Source organism: Heterodontus francisci, chromosome 13 (genome assembly GCF_036365525.1).
Source record: "Heterodontus francisci isolate sHetFra1 chromosome 13, sHetFra1.hap1, whole genome shotgun sequence".
Classification (NCBI taxonomy): domain Eukaryota; kingdom Metazoa; phylum Chordata; class Chondrichthyes; order Heterodontiformes; family Heterodontidae; genus Heterodontus; species Heterodontus francisci.
Genome location: NC_090383.1, coordinates 22,417,781 through 22,431,673, shown reverse-complemented (window position 1 = coordinate 22,431,673; position 13,893 = coordinate 22,417,781). Strand labels below are relative to the sequence as shown.

General features: G+C 49.1%; 1 pseudogene; it reads left to right on the top strand.

Annotated features, from left to right (window-relative positions):
* The first annotated feature begins 2,290 nt into the window (after nt 1-2,290).
* Nucleotides 2,291-2,399, top strand: LOC137376824 (U2 spliceosomal RNA; annotated as a pseudogene).
* Nucleotides 2,400-13,893: the final 11,494 nt, after the last annotated feature.

Here is a 13,893-nt window from a genome sequence, read left to right as displayed (position 1 = left end):
AGGTACAGGTCAAAGAGCAGATACACATCAAATAATCTCCATTGTCCAGAGGGGGACATTGTAATATACTACTGATAGAGTCTACATTTGCTCACGTATAGTTTTTTTTCATGTTTCAAAGAAAACGTTTCTTTTTAAGTGCAATTTGCAAAGCTTTATGCGAGCTACTCAAAGACCGACAGTGAACTACCAGTAGCTCATGATCTTTTTTCTTCTTTGGCCTCCTTGTCTCGAGAGACAATGGGCAAGCGCCTGGAGGTGGTCAGTGGTTTGTGAAGCAGCGCCTTGAGTGGCTATGAAGACCAATTCTAGAGTGACAGACTCTTCCACAGATGCTACAGATAAAATTGGTTGTCGGGGCTGTTACACAGTTGGCTCTCCCCTTGCGCTTCTGTCTTTTTTCCAGCCAACTGCTAAGTCTCTTCGACTCGTGTTGGAAACCCCTGCTCCAGAAAGTCTTGCCCCTCTCTGCCTTTTACATTATAACTATCCCAGTCTATATTAGGTTAATTAAAGCCCCCATTATAACTGCTCCATAATTCTTGCACTTTTCTGTAATTTCCTTGCAACTTTGTTCCTCTATATCCTTCCCCACTAGCTGGTGGCCTATAGAATAACCCCAACAATGTAACAATACCGCTATTGTTTCTTAGCTTCTGTAGCTCGTAGATTCTGTCCTTGACCCCTCCAGGCCATAATCTCTCTCTAGCACTGTCATGTTCTCCTTAATCAATACTGCTACCTCTCCTCCTTTCCTTCCTTCCCTATCTTTCCTGAAAACCTTGTATCCAGGAATATTTAGCATCCAGTCCTGCGTTTTTTTGAGCCAGATCTCTGTTATTGCCACGATGTCATATTACCACGTGGCTATCTGTGCCTACAACTTACCATTATTTATCACACTCTGCTCATTCATATACAAGTACAGTAAACTTAATTTAGACCTTATTATATTCCCTCTTACACTAATCACACCTAATGCCTTACTAGGCAAATAAAATGTGACAGTCCAGAGAAATAATTAGTTGCCGTGACAACTGCTCAGGCTCCATGTCACTACTGAATCTTCCAAACCACGAATTATTCTGGAATCAAAGACCCTTACAGCACAGCGGGAGGCTATTTGGCCCATTGTGCCTGTGCAGTCTCTTTGAAAAAGCTATCCAATTATTGCTGCTCCCTTTCTCTTTCCCCCATAGCTCTACAAATTTGTACTTTTCAATTATAGCCATGTCTCATTGGTAGAGCCCTCATCTCTGAGTCAGAAGGTTGTGGGTTTAAGCCCAAGTCCAGAGGTTTGAACACACAATCTAGGCTGACATCTCAGCGCACTACTGAGTAAAAAAAGACTTGTGTTTATATCGCACCTTTCACAACCACCAGACATCTCAAAGCACTTTACAGCCAATTTCTTTGAAGTGTAGTCACTGTTGCAATGTACAGAACACAGCAACCGATTTGTACACAGCAAGCTCCCACAAATAGCAATGACTGGATAATCTGTTTTAGTAATGTTGGTTGAGAAATGAACATTGGCTAGGACAGTAGGGATAATTCTCCTGCTCTTCTTCAAAACATTGATATGGCAATCTGTACACGCAAGATAGCAGACAGGGCCTCAGTTTAACCTCTCACCTGAAAGGTGGCATCTCCAGCAATGCAGCACACCCTCAGTACTGCACTGGAGTGTTAGCCTAGATTTTCATGCTCAAGTCCTGGAGGGAGACTTGAACCTTGTGACCCTGAGGCGCAAGTGCTACCAACTGAGCCACAGCTGACACTGACTGAGGGAGTGCTGCCATTTTTCAGATGTGATGTTAAATCAAGCCCCTATCTTCCCTCTCAGTTGTACATAAAAAATCCCATTTGAAGAAGAGCAAGGGAGCTCTCCCCAGCATCCTGGCCAACACTTATCCCTAAATCAGCATCACTTAAACACAGATTATCTGGTCATTATCACATTGCTTTTTGTGAGAGCTGGCTGTAAGCAACTTGGTTACTGCATTTCCTACTTTACAACAGTGACTACACTTCAAAAGTACATCATTGGCTGTAAAGCATTTTGGCACATCCTTAGGCTGTAAAAGTTGCCAAATAAATGCACATCTTTGTTCTTTTATTTTGAAAGTTATTATTAAATCTGCTTCCGCTACACTTTCAAGCAGGGCATTCCAGACGATAGCCACTCAAATGTGTAAAAGAAAAAGCTCTTTGTCTCCCCTCTGGTCCTTTTACACAGGTCTCTGCAGAGCTGTTGGATGGCGTGCTCTGTGTCAGTATGCTGGTTCTGATCGCTTCTCGGCCTTTTGGCTAAGATCAAGTGTAGTATCTGTTCTTATCAGTGCTTACTTGGTTGAGAAGAGACCATGATCATTGCCTTTTGATCCTGGGGAAGCTTTGAGTAAAATGGCTATAACCAATCTTCGAGCTTCGGGCCAGGGAGTGCGCAACACCGTTCGGGTGGTCGTGAAGGACAAGGAAGGAGATGCACCGGTCAATCGTACCTTCTTCATCAAGAAAGTTCTCTTCGATTGCTGCGGATTTCAAGCGACGGACATCTTCTGCCTGCAGGATTTCCCAAGCGGTGGATACTTCGACGTGACGTTCCGGAACGTGGCGGGATGCATCAAGTTCCTGAAGGCGTTCAAGGAGAAAGGGGACCGGGCGCCACTGTCGATCCTCACAGCAGAGCCGCGCTTCACGCTTCCGTCACTACGGGACCGGGTGGTGATGATTCACCTCTACAACCCCCATGTTCCGGTGGTGGATGTACTCACCTTTCTCACCAGGTACGTCGAGGTGGCCGGCAGCAGCACTGATGTCAAGGACCCCTTTGGGATTTGGACCAGCAAGCGGCAGGTCAAGGTCACCTTGAAGGTCGATCCCAGTGGAGCCATCATCTTCCCCCCCTCGCTATCGGGGGAAGTCGAGGCCTCTTGGTCTACACTGGGCAGCCCAGAGTTTGCCGCACCTGTGGCAAATCTGGTCACGTGGCGGCCAACTGCAGCACGGTTGTTTGCAAGAACTGCAAGGAGGAAGGCCATCAGACCAAGGACTGTAAGCAGACTAAGTGTTGCAACTTGTGCGGTGCGGCAGGCCATCTCTACAAAACCTGCCCCAAACGTTGCCTCAGCTATGCTCAGGCGGCAAGGTCCAAGGAAAGGCCGAGAGAAGGTTCGACGAAGGCGTCTGGTGTTCGAAAGGAGACCAGCAACCTTCTCCGCAGTGAGGAACTTCAACCTGAGAAGGAGAAGAAAGGGGAGGCAGCTGAAAGCAGCGACCCAGCACCTACCCTGCTCCCGGAAATCCCTCCTCTACAGACAGAATCAATGGAGGAGGAGGCAGCAGATGGACAAACAGGTCAGTGGCAAGTGGTCCAGAGGAAAACCACAAAGAAAAAACATCCAAAAGCGGAACAGGCCACCATCCAAACCAGTGGCAAGAGGAGGCTCTCTTCTGAATCAGACTGCAACAACTCCTCTTCACCGGACGGGGAAATGCTGGAACGACGGCCCCTTCAAAAGAGGCGGCAGAACTCCAAGGAGATGGAAGATAAAGCATCCCAGCCTCCGGGCACTGGAAGCTGTGATGGGCCCGGCATGCCCCAACCCCAAAGCGCCACACCGAACGACACGGCCAGCGTATCCCAGCTCCGGGATACCGAGAGCAAAGACACGTCTGGCACACCTCAGCTCCGGGAAGCCGGGAGCAGTGATGTTTTCGAGGAGGAACAGAGGGGAACAGCAGAGGACAACGCAATCCTTGCTGACTACAAGATCCCGCCGATGTCACCCCAGTGGAACAAACCCTGCATGAAAAACCAGGAGGGGTTTCTGAGCCCAACCAACGTGAAGCAGCTTGCGCACACGATGGGTTTGCAGGAACATCCCGAAGGACTGGGACTAGCAAGGACAAATGGTATGGGAAGCAACAACTAACTTTAAAAAAATGGGTGTAAGGATTGCTTCCATTAATGTGCGTAGCATTAAATCCACTATGCGATGTGTTTCAACCTTGGATTACCTTGACAAGGTCAAAGCTGACCTACTGTTTCTGCAGGAGTGTGGAATACCACACCTCAGCACCTACAGGCAGTGGTCGCGATGGTGGTCCCACGGGCCATCGATCTGGTCGGGGGGGTAATGATTGCCGTTCCTCCGGCCTGGGTATTCTGCTGCGGGGAGGTAACTTCACCATCTCTGAAGTTAAGGAGGTGGTGGGCGGTCGCCTCCTCGTAGCAGACGTAATGTACAACAACGCTCCGCTCCGGTTGATCAACATGTACGCCCCGGTACAACGCAGCGAGCGGCTGACCGTCTTCCAGCAGCTCCCACTGCTGCTGGTGACGTCCAGGCTGGTCATTCTAGGCGGTGACTTCAACTGCATCATCGATGCGGCTGGACGATCCGGCAGTGACGACAGCAAACTGGACACTACGTCCAGATTCCTAATAGAAACAGTTAAAGATGCCAAACTGCACGACGTCTTCAGCAAACCTGCAGATGGAGCGCAGCACAGATACACATGGTCAAGATCGGACGGGTCTGCCCGTTCCAGGATTGACTTCCTGTTTGTGTCCCGTGCTGTCACGGTCGGATCCACCAACGTCAAGCCGGTGTTCTTCTCCGACCACTGCCTTTTACTGGCCGACTGTCACTTACAGGACAACCAGCGGGTTGGCAGAGGGACGTGGAAGCTCAATGCTACACTGCTGACCCCAGAGAACATTGAGGAACTTAAAAGGGATTACAAAGGTTGGAGAACTGTGAAACCCCTCTTTGAGTCTCCAGTTCACTGGTGGGAAGCGATTAAGGAGAACATCAAGAGGTTCTTCATCCACAAAGGTGTTCAGAGGGCGAGAGAGAGACAGAGGAAAATGTCCCGACTCCAGAAAAGTATGCAAAATCTGCTCTGGTTGCAGTCAATGGGGGTCGAGGTCAAGGAGGACCTCCAAGAGGTGAAGAGCCAGCAGGCCTCGCTCTTTGCCACGGAGGCCTCCAAGATCATCTTCTGGTCCAGAGTCCGCTCCATCGAACAGGATGAGACGTGCTCGCATTACGTCTTCCAAAAGGTAACACAGAGAGAGCTCTGTTATCAGCAGCCTGAAGGAAGAAGATGGCTCGGTAATGTCTTCGCAGTCCAACATATTAAGGATCAGCAAATCCTTTAATGCTGGGCTGCATGACGCGAATCCCACAGACAGCAGAGCCTCCCAGTCCTTCCTGTCATCTATCACAGAGATCTTAGGTGACAGCAGGAGGGAGAGACTGGACAATCCGTTAACTCTGGACGAGCTGACAAAGGCCGTCGAGTCCTTCGAGACGAGTAAAACTCCCGGAAGTGACGGTTTACCGGTCGAGTTGTATTCGGCCCTGTGGGTCTGGGTTGGCTCGGACCTGCTGGAAGTATATGAGAGTATGCTCCTGGCCGGCAGCATGTCAGAATCCATGAGGAAAGGCATCATCACCCTCATTTACAAGCGGAAGGGGGAGAGGGCAGAAATCAGAAATTGGCGGCCCATCTCACTGCTTAATGTTGACTACAAGATTCTGTCCAAAGTCATAGCCAGTCGAATCAAGTCTGCTCTGGAGTTGGTGATCCACCCTGATCAGACCTGTACTATACCAGGCAGGAAGATCTCTGATAGTCTCGCGCTACTCAGGGATACGATCGCCTACGTACGGGACAGGAGGGTGGACACCTGCCTCATCAGCCTGGACCAGGAGAAGGCTTTTGACAGGATATTGCACACCTACATGATGGACGTGCTTTCCAAAATGGGGTTTGGGGAGGGAATCTGCAATTGGATCAAACTGCTCTACACAAACATCAGTAGCGCAGTCTCAATCAATGGGTGGGAATCGGAAAGTTTCCCGATCAAATCTGGAGTCAGACAGGGCTGTCCTCTCTCCCCGGTCTTGTTTGTTTGCTGTATTGAACCCTTTGCTGAGTCTATTAGGAAGGATGCGAGCATAAGAGGGGTGACAATCCCAGGCAGTGGAGGCACTCAGGTTACAACCTCGCTGTACAGGGATGATGTCGCCGTCTTCTGCTCGGATCCGCTGTCCGTGCGCAGACTGATGAGCATCTGCGACCAGTTCGAACTGGCCTCGGGAGCCAAAGTTAACCATGGCAAGAGCGAGGCCATGTTCTTTGGGAACTGGGCTGACCGATCCTTTGTCCCCTTCACCGTCAGGTCAGATTACCTGAAGGTGCTGGGGATATGGTTCGGAAGGGCCGGGGCGTGCACCAAAACTTGGGAGGAGTGAGTAGCCAAGGTACAACAAAAGTTGAGCATGTGGGGGCAGCGATCTTTCTCCATTGTGGGTCAGAACCTGGTCATTAGGTGCGAGGCGCTCATGTTGTTGCTGTACGTGGCGCAGGTCTGGCCCATACCCCACTCCTGCGCTGTGGCAGTCACCCGAGCCATTTTCCGCTTCATCTGGGGATCTAAAATGGACCGGGTCCGGAGGGACACGATGTTCAAATCTCTGGATCAGGGCGGGAAAAACGTACCCAACGTGGCCCTCATCCTGATGACTACCTTTGTGTGCGGCTACATCAAGCTGTGTGTAGACCTCCAGTACACAAACTCCAAGTGTCACTACGTGCTGAGGTTCTATCTGTCCCCGGTGTTGCGAAGGATGGGCCTGGTCACATTGCCGTGGAACACTCCATGTAGTTGGACCGTGCTGTACCACCTACCCTTCATGGAGCAGTTTCTGCGGGAAAACACCTTCAACCACCGATCCATCAGGCAGTGGTCTGCACGGAACGTCCTCAAGACCCTACGGGAAAAGGAGACGGGGAATCCTGTCGGATGGTTCCCCGAGCAGACCGCCAAAGTCATTTGGCAGAATGCCTCAGCACCAGAACTTTCAAACAAGCACCAAGATGTAGCTTGGCTGGTGGTGAGAAGGGCCCTCCCCGTCAGATCCTTCCTGCATGCCTGAAGTCTCGCCCCCTCCGCACAATGCCCCCGGGGTGGCTGTGGTGGGGAAGAGACGGTTGCCCACCTCCTCCTGGAATGTGTCTTCGCAAAGCAGGTGTGGAAAGAGATGCAGTGATTTTTGTTGAGGTTCATCCCAAGCAGCTCTGTAACACAGGAGTCTGTGCTCTACGGGCTGTTCCCAGGGATGCACACTGAGATAAACATCAACTGCTGCTGGAAGACCATCAAGTCGGTGAAAGACGCTATTTGGTCTGCCCGAAACTTGCTGGTCTTCCAGCGCAAAGAGTTGTCTACGACCGAATGTTGCAGACAGGCACATTCCAAGGTCCAGGACTACGTGCTGAGGGACGCACTAAAGCTTGGGGCAGCCGCAGCAAAGACTCAATGGGGAAAGACCACAGTGTAAGGTCCCCCCACCAAGCTGAACTGAGGGGCTGGAGCCATGGGAAACCCCTCGAACTGTATCGGGAAAATTTTGTGTGCTGTAAAATGTAAAAATGTAATTGGCATGACAAATGTGAAATGGAAGGGTTGTGAGGCAACTCATGATTGTAATGAAGGAAACTGATCTCCCTTGTAATGTTTGTATTTTTTGGTGCTGTTTGAAACTGTTTGGAAATGTATTTTTCACAGATATTTATGAATAAAGTATATTTTGGAAATTAAAAAAAAGTATGCTGGTTCATGTCATCAAGCAAAGTGATTCTGCTGCCTGCTGATTATGGCTGCAGCACAGATTGACATACACGGAAAAATCAGCGACTTCTGTCTGCCGCAGTCTTCACTGTGGTGGCACGTGGCCTGCGACCGAGCTGTTAATATTCCTTCAGAGATTTTGAACCAAACCGGTAGCAACCCAGAATTATGGCAAAGAAAGCTTCCACTGAGATTGCAGTGAGCAGATAAATGAGGGGGTGGCTGTAACACACAGTAGAAAGGTAGCACTGAGGAAGTTAGAATCAAGGCTCCATTTTTAACTTAAAAAAACAAAGTGATTATCGATAACGCAGCCGGCAGCTGACGTCGTCAGACTGCGCCAATCTGCACACATGCACAGATTGGCTCCTACTCTCTGCGCATGCGCTGCGTTCCGCATTGCCAGGACTGGTTGGCGCATGCGCAGATTACATCATCGAGTAACGCGTGCAGAAAGCTGGGGATGGGGGAAGCGGTGAGAGCACGGCTGAAGATCTTGGTGGTGGCGGCGGGTGCACTCTCCTCTTCCACCGCCTCCCCCCCGGCCCGCCCGCTCACTCTCACCCCCACCCCCACCCCCCCCCCGGCCTGCTCGCTCCCTCCTCCCCGGCCAGCCGGCTCGCTCTCTCCCTCCTGCCATTGTGTGCTGCCATGTGTTTAGGTTGCCTTTGTGTGACTATTTGAGCAGCGCCATCTTTAGTCCTGGCAGCTGCTGACATCACAGACTGTGACGTTTTCGTGGCACAGGCTGCATTTGTGCATGCGCCACTTTAGCGCCACCTAGTGGTAGCTTTGTCAGCAAACGCAGCCTGAAAAAAAATTGCTGGAAATACTCAGCAGGCCTGGCAGCATCTGTGGAGAGAGAAGCAGAGTTAACATTTTAGGTCAGTGACCCTTGATCAGAGCTGGGAAAAGTTTGAAATGTAAAAGGCTTTGAAGGAAGTGAAATGGGGGAGGGTGGAAAAAGAACAAAAGGGAAGGTCTGTGATAGGGTGGAAGACAGGTGAAATTAAATGACAAAAGGGTGGTGGGAATGGAGGCATGGGGGTCGGTAAAACTGTGAGGTGCCACATCAGGAAGTTTCACAGTGGCGGGCAGGGGGCAGGCTGATAGACGGAACCTGTTCCTGTTCCACTGAGGCGGGTAGCTGATTTCCATAGTTCAAGGCCCAATTAAAGGCCATTTTATGGTGCCGTTGGCATTTTGCCAACAGTGAGTAGCTCCCCCTCCCCCACCCCCTTGTGTGGGGAGGCCACCAGCTTCATGGTGGTGACCTTCCAGCTGCAGCCCAGCGGGCCATGAGAGCTGGAGGCTCTGTGCCCCACACAGAGGGACAGAAGCAGCAAAGGCAGACCCACTTCCCTAATGATCCCCCCTGGAGGGGTTTCCTCTCCATCCAGCATGGCCTATTTCCCTCAGCCCCCAAAATTTTAATTCTTACTTACCTGTCTGAGGGCGCCTCCATTTTGAAGCGCCATCAAGGTCTCCAACCTGCCTCAGCAACGCCTATCTCTCCCTGTTGGGCTGCTGAGGTGGCAGAGTTGCCGGCCCTCTGATTAGGGTGGCAGGACCAGGGGCCCGCCCGCCATCCTTAATTGGACTGCGAGCCTGGAGATGGCCAATTAGGAGGGCCCCTCAGTAAAATCGCTGAGCCGTTCCCACTGCTGGCAAGAGGGGGCTTGGGACTCATGTTTCAACCTGACTTTAATCCCATGTCCATGGCAAAATTGAGCCCCATGTTTTTGTGGGGGGCAGGGGGATCAGGAGTGGACCTCTGGGCTCCACAAGAATACTGTGGGCTGCTGCTGACCATGGCTCCCCTCCCTCCCTCCTTCAAGGGCCAGCTGACTGGGCTGTCTTCTGAGCTGCCTGATATTGTGCAGGGCTGGAGACAGGAAGCCTCAGCAGTAGGCCCCGTTGTGAGTGTGCAGTACCTGAATAAAGGCATGCCCTTAAAAGTGCCCCAGTAGAGTCATGGTATATCTCTTGGTTGAAAATGAATAATAATTTGAAAACTCTTTTTTAACCTCAAGGAAAATCTACCAGATACTGCACTTAAAGACAAACATCATGAACAAGCCTCGGAGAATCAAGAGCTGCAACTGTTTGTACCTTCTGCTGAATAGGCTAATGCAATTCGCCAACTCCATGTTGCCAGGAGGCAGTCACAGTCATGGATAAAAGAAGGGGAAAATCAAAAATGGAACAAATGGTTTTCCAAGGATGTGATGTGAAAGCTTTCCTTGCCAGAATATTGTAATATAAGAGAGCTGTAGCACTGATTGTCTCCCAGGAGATGAACTTAGTAATGAAGTGCTGTGGAAGCAGACAGTTTAGGGAGTATAGCTGTTGGAGACAATAACCCCTGGGAAACCATTTTACATTAGAAGCAGCTTGAATTTCTCCTTCAGCACTCAGTCATACTAGTCTCAGCTGTGGCTCAATGGGTAATACTGTCCTCTGAGTCTGATGGGTGAGGCTGAAGTCCTACTCCAGGGATTCATGCACAAAGTCTAGGTTGGCGCTTCTACTGCAGCACTGAGGGAGTGCTGCGCTATCAGAGGCGCCATCTTTCAGATGAGGCGCTAAATTGCCCTCCCACGTGGATACAAAATATCCCATGGCGCTACTTTGAAGAAGAGCTAGGGAGTTCTCTGATATTTGGCTAATGCTGTCCTTGACAAAATTTATTCCTCCACCACCATCAGTAAAACAAATTATCTGGTCATTATTGCATGGCTGTTCGTGGGAGCTTGCTGTGCACAAATTGACAGCTGTGTTTCCTACATTACAACAATGACGACACTTCAAAAGTATTTCATTGGCTGTAAAGTGTTTTGGGACGTCCTAAAGTCATGAAGGACGCAAAATAACTGCAAGCTCTTTCTTCTCATACAAGAGAAGTGTAGATGCTACAAGGTGCTTAATAACACCATGGCACCATCTCGTGTTAAGTTAACAAATTGCATCAGGAGACTGTGGTGCGAGCAGAGCATGGCTATTCTGAGACAGGGAATTCACCAATCTTTCCAAGCCTTTGATTACTTGTCATGCAAAATAGTAACAAATTAAGAAAAATAATTAATGTGTACGTGAAAAGACATTCCTAGCATGATTGGTGCTATTTATCTCTATGGGAAATAAAATATGAAAAGTATTCAGTAGATTCTTTCCCTGGAACATTAACGTTTGGTTTCAATTTCAGATGATCAGAGATGTGTTGTTATATTTCAAGCATTTTCTGTTTATATTTCAGCTATCAAGTAGCTTTCTTGCCATTTAAATCCTTTATCAAATTCCCGATGAATGATGGTGTACAATTATTCACTCCTGACTTACAGCTCTGGTTGACTCGCATTATATGATTTTATTTCACTTCTGAATAATTCTTTTAGGAGTGTGTGTATACATAGATAAAAAGGGACAGCAGAGAGTTCCCTCAAATCATTACTGGCAAGAACTAATGCAGGTTATTCTGGGTATCCCTGATATGAACGAATGTTCTGATGAAAGGTCACAGGCCTGAAACAATGAGGAATTTTATACAGTCTGCTGTGGCGGATTTGGTGGCGTGCAGAGTGATATAATAAGATGGGAGGTGTTTCTTCGGATTCCTGACTGCGGGATATTTTAGAGGAATTAAGTCATCTGCGGTTTGCGGTGTTCCGGCGTTCCCCTAACGTGGTGGCGGGTGGCAGCTTTGCATTCATTTACACTTCGTGAATACTCATTACCCTACTCATAGTTAGGATTTAGTCCTCCCTGCCAGATTAGCTGAATGGCGAGCGATATTCTTGTGCCACCCGGTTCACGAACGTTTCAACGTGATGTCCAACAGTCGGATTTGTGCAGTTAAGTCTCAGGACTGTGCTTTTCTCTCTTTCACTCAGCCGCTAAACTAACGGCAACTTTGGAATGAATATTTGCCTTCAGGCTCAGCACGAGCAAGGGTGAATCATCTCAGAGAATGGTGGGGACGGCATGGCTGGGAGCTACATGGAGGAGGGGAGGACGGGGTGGGGTCTCGGGTGCAAGGAGGAGCAGGGGAAGGAGGAAGGCAGAGTCCAGGGTGTGTAGTGGTTGATTTTGATGATGAAGCTGGCTATGTGTGGTTGCGGGGGGTTGATATGTTCCTGTCAGAAAAATTATGGTCATGAGAGGCCTAAAAGGAGGGTCACTGTCGATGTCGGAGTCCTGTGTGTTCACATCAGGGTACTGGCTGGCAGAAGGTATGGTCACAGTCACAGGGGGCAACTGTACATAGTAGGGAGGAATGGCGAGACTTCGGGCTGGGTATTCGATGCCATCATAGCGAGGAGATTGGGAATCTGTAACTATATCAAGGTGAATTCTTGGAGGTTCAGCATTAGAGTTGGCCGTTGGATGGTGACGGGAGTTAGGGGGTGGGGAGGGATTGGCATGCATAAATTGATGTGAGCCAGTCCACGGTAATGGGGGGGAGGTTCTATGGTAACAGGGGGAAGGGTGAAGGTTAAGTTGGTTGGGCCAGGGGTAATGGGTGCAGGCTGGAAGGTGGTAGAAGGAGGTTGGAAGGTGGGCAAACTTGCCTGGTATTAAAGACGCAACATTTTCTGAAAGAATAATGCAAACCACTTGTCCAACCAAGGAACGCAAGTCGATTGGGAGGAGACAAATGATGGTGGGTGGATTTCCTGCTGCATATGTAAGGCACATAACAGCAATCTGCTCATGACTTTCATGGTTCTGCTGAATGGCAGAAAAAGGACGGTTTTACAACACTCTTCTCATCTCAACAATTGAAAAGCTGCAAAGACATGAGTCTCATACACACAAATTGTCCTCAAACACCCAAACAATTGCAGACGGAGAGACTGAGGAGGGCTCTTGGTGATCAACGGATGATGCCTCAACAGGAGCAGCAGGCAACACAAGAGGGTGAGACTGGTCAGAATGAAGCCATCCAGGAAAGGCATTATCAAAGACGGGAGTTGGCATGTCCTCGCTTCCTCATGACAAGGACAAGGACACATTACCTTCAGATGTCAGAGAGGCAGTGCCAGAGAAGCATGAGGATGTACTTGCAATGGCGACAGAAATGTGTACAATCCTTCAGCATTACCTGCAGCCACTTGTTTTCATTTACCCTCTTACCCTCAAGGTTACTACTGCACTCAATTTATTTGCTACCAGGGATCAACGGGCAACATATGTGGCATCTTGCAGTCTGCGACCCACAGGTGCATCAAAGAGGTAACCAATGCCCTTTTGTGACGTGCCAATGATTTCATCCACTTACCTGTAGATGAGGACGTTCAGGCAGCAAGGTCTCCAGCTACTGGCGCCATCACTGACTTCCCTAGAGTGTAAGGGGTGATCAACTGTACCCATGTGGCCATTAGAGCTCCCTAGGACCAGCCTGCTGTCTTGGTTAATCGCAAAGGCTTCCACTCTTTAAACATGCAACTGGTTTGTGACCAGAGGAAAAGAATCATGCACGTTTGTGCAAGTTTCCCAGGGAGCTTTCATGACTCCTACTTTTTGAGGAATTCCCAGCTGACAGCCGTTTTCAAGGAACCAGCCAAAGTAGACGGATGGATCCTTGGTGACAAGGGTTACGCCCTTTGTTCATGGTTGATGACAGCAGTTATCTCCAAAGTGCTGCTGAAGAGAGCAGAGAAAAAGTATTGGAAAAACTTAAGGGACTAAAATCTGACAAATCTCCAGGACCTGATGGCCTACATGCTAGGGTTCAAAAAGAGATAGCTGCAGTTATAATGGATGTGCTAGCTATGATTTTCCAATGTTCCTTAGATTTGGGAATGGTCCCATCAGATTGGAAATTGACAAATGTTACACTGCTTTTCAAGAAAGGAGGGAGACAGAAAACAGGGAACTACAGGCCAGTTAGCCTACCATCAGTTGTTGGGAAAATGCTGGGATCTATTATTAGCACGTCTGCACTGGTTGTAGCTTCATTTCTCCTGCAGCAGACAATGCAGGTTTCATGACCTGGCAAATGTTGCAACACAACCAGTGCACACGTGCATCAACATCACTCATTCTGCATTGGCTTTCGCACAACACATCTAATCACATAAACATTGTCAATCTTCATCATTTGGTAGATGTCACCAAGGCTACTCATGCATTCGACTGCATTCCTTGTGTACCCTCTGCCTTAAAGACACAGAGCCACGGACGAAATCAATGGAGCAGTGTCTCCAGGACCACTTACTCTTGCTGATTTGAGTAAGTCATCGAAT